Raw genomic sequence first — 3,878 nt, forward strand, 5'->3', positions numbered from 1 at the left:
AAACTGAATAAGCGTCAAAGTAGAACACATAATTATTTCAAACCATAGTAAAATCAAATTAAGATAAAGATTGTTAGAATATAGTATAAACATAAATAAATTAAAAAAAAAAAGTTCAAAATATGGGTAATTTCATTCATAAATTGAACTTTTAACTCAATAGAAACAGAGCATAGCTAGATATTTCACTCTTCTTTATACCATACATACGTTTTGAGGTATACGTTGAAATTGCGCAACCTGGGTATTTTTATTTGATCGCTTATAACTTACGTAGTTTTGCATCGATTTTCTTCGATGATACCTTATTTTTTTTGTAATATAACAGAGCTTAGGGAGAAAAATCTGCAAAAAAATAAAAGGTCTTCGAGATCCTTCCCCGCAAAGTACAATTTTTTTTATATTTTTACAAAAAAAATTGAAAAAATCGGTAATGATTGTTCGTTATCTTTGAATCTACAGGGCCTAGCAAAAAGTGTTGTCTTATAGAAAATTTTATTACCTTTTAAAGGCTTCAAACCGTTTTGGAATTGCTTAATTCGTTCTTGAGATATATACATATGATTAAGTGGACCCAATTTTTTTTTTTTTTTGCAAAAACGGTAAATTGCAAATATCTCAAAAACGGTACCATAGAATTAAAAATAACCTTGATTTTCGGAATCAGGGGGTGATTTTACATAAGAATTTCATAACGGCGTTTCTGGTAAAGAGAAAAAGTTGAAATTTGTGGTCCAGTGTTATTTGTACAATTTTCAATTTTTTTGAGTAAAACAAATCGTTTCTTGGTACTGAATCCAAATCTGGCCTCACAATTGCTCTATCACTAGAAGTTTTTGGTGCTTTTTGAAAATGAAAAGGTGGCAACACTTATCTTTGCACACTCAGCTACAGCCATGCTTGTGAATGTGTTTTCAAATGTTGAGTTTGAATTAACACCACATTTCGCTGTGTTGATGCCGTCAATTCATAAGATTTACTCTCTCTCTGAGAGACACCCTTATGCCTATTGGCATATTGAGGCAAACATTTTCTATTTTGGTTTAGATTTTAAACAAAATTTTCTATATATGAAACTTAGAAACTAGAATTAAAACATTTTGGATTGATTTTTAAACAAATAGGGCCTATATTTGAAACCACGAACTTTTTGGTTTTAATTTAAAACCTCTCATAGTAAAACACCATTTTCTCGGCTGCTTGGACTAAAATTCAAACCAGAAATATTAAAACTTGCTTAAAATTATTGACTGGTTTAAAAATTAGACTATAAAAGATTAAAATGCAGCAGTCCCAGCTCGGTTTAAAAATTAAACCCAAATGTTTGACCGTGTGCACTTTGACCGAAGTACTAGATCGAAAAAAGAAGTGCTGTACTTCCGAAAGAAGCACGGTTGGTCACATTATGTATATGGGGCGCTCCATCCCAAAATGGACGGGGTTCACATTTCATGTGTTTGATTTGTTTAGAATTTTTAGGGTTGATGGATAAACATAAATATGAAATTTGAGCTTGATAAATACATTTTTAAAAACCTTACATTATACATAAAAAAATAGTTTTTGAAAATATAGTATTTAAAAAAAAAAAAATTGAAAAAAATTTACAATGCTAGCTCTGAGTGTTCCGCAATATTTAAGTATAGTATTTTGGGGTGCACCTACAATAAAATACAAATTTTAGGAATTTTATTTTTATGGTTTTTGTTGTTGAATAGACCATATTTTTATACAAAATTGGCGGAAAAATATTAGAATAAAAAATTTTGCATATATTGTGAAAAATTTGCTGTGCCAATTCTTTGTTCCGGCAGTGTACATATAATACTTACATACATACTGAGGGCGAAAAAATTTTAGTCGCCCCAAATTTTGAGAAGCTCTCAGAATAACTTTTTTTTTTAGTTATTTAATTTGAGTTTTTTTTATAAACATATAGTTATAGTTTTATTCTCCAATAAAAGCCGTATAAGTCGAAGTTTCAAACTTTCTGCAAAGTTGAAAAATTTAGTAAACTTTCTTAAAAAGTTCGAGCTTTTTTAATTCGATTCCCTAGAAAGATTTTAGGTATGCAGTATTGTACCACACTCAGTTCAAGTATAATAAAGTGCAAGTTTCAAGTGGCTAAAAAAAATTTTTTTTTCTTGAAAAAATTTTCACATATAGATAAATTTTTTAATTAAAAAAAATAGTTTTTGAAAATATGGTATTTAAAAAGAAATTGAAAAAATTTACAATGCTAGCTCTGAGTGTTCCGCAATATTTAAGTATAGTATTTCGGAGTGCACCTACAATAATTTCAGTTATTGATTAAAATGAAAACATTACAAATTTACAATTTTTTTTAAATTTTGTTTTTAGAATTTCTTTGAGTACGCAGTTTTGTAGCTCAGCAAGTTTTAAGCTACTGCGTTGATTTTTAATATTTTTTATGCTGACGGCTTTTTGCACCTTTTTCTTATGGAAGAAAATGCGCAAAACCGTTTTCAAAGAACAAATTAAAAAAACTAACGCTAGTTTTGCAATCGCTTAAAACTTGCACTGTATGATACTAAAATTTAATGGGCTACAAAACTGCACACTCAAAAAAATTGTAAATTTGTAATGTTCTCATTTGCCCAACTTCGGTGTAAAAAAAATTCATAACTGAAATTATTGTAGAGTGCACCCCGAAATACTAGACTTGAATATTGCGCAACACCCAGAGCTACCATTTGATGTGTGTAAGTGTGATTTTTTCAAATTTTTTTCCCGCCCGTTCTCGAGATATTTGAAAAACTATTACATCGATTTGTTTTTGTGCTGTAAAGTTTTTAAAATTGAATTAATCCAGCTCAAATTTCATATTTATTTATTATTTATGTTTATCCATCAACCCTAAAAATTTGAAACAAATCCAACACATGAAATGTGAACCCCGCCATTTTGGTTGGTTTTCCCTCTCCACTTTCCCATTAACTATTCATAATAGAGCAGTTTCTTCACTTACCCTTCCGGTCGCATATTTTTTAACCGACCTTGCTGAACTCGGATAAATGGCCGAGTTTGTGTTGTTGCTTTGCATGTACTTCGTCATTTAACCCATTTCATCCCAGAGCAGCGAATCCAACTCGTGGGGAATTCCCCGATTCGCGGGGAATTTCAGTTTGCGTGGGGAATCGGGGAATGGACCGTTTTTTTGGGGAATTTCGGTTTACGTGGGGAACCGGGGGATGAACTGGTTTTTTTGTGAGGAATTAGGTGTGACTTACTTTTTTTCTTTTTTCCTTCACTAATGTCATAATGAGTTAAAAAAGTTGCATAAGAAATAACACTGCAACTAAAAGTACTGATTTTGCACACCTGCCAATTATGCAAATAACCGTTGATTTTTAAGGATTATCTTTGTCGCATTTGCTTTCCTATAGTGAACGAAACAATTTATTTTTATATGGAAGAAAACTGCAACCAACACCAAACAAAATTCTAAAAGGAAAATTTTTAGCCACTTGAAACTTGCACTTTATTATACTAGAACTGAGTGTGGTACAATACTGCATACCTAAATCGAATTAAAAAAGCTCGAACTTTTTAAGAAAGTTTACTGAATTTTTCAACATTGCAGAAAGTTTGAAACTTCGATTTATACGGCTTTTATTGGAGAATAAAACTATAACTATATCTTTATAAAAAAACTCAAATTAAATAACTAAAAAAAAATTATTCTGAGAGCTTCTCAAAATTTGGGGCGACTAAAATTTTTTCGACCTCAGTATGTATGTAAGTATTATATGTACACTGCCGGAACAAAGTATTGGCACAGCAAATTTTTCACAATATATGCAAAATTTTTTATTCTAATATTTTTCCGCCAATTTTGTAAAAAAATATGGCCTATT

Source organism: Rhagoletis pomonella, unplaced genomic scaffold (genome assembly GCF_013731165.1).
Source record: "Rhagoletis pomonella isolate Grant_MI unplaced genomic scaffold, Rhpom_1.0 Rhpom_scaffold_00008, whole genome shotgun sequence".
NCBI lineage: Eukaryota > Metazoa > Arthropoda > Insecta > Diptera > Tephritidae > Rhagoletis > Rhagoletis pomonella.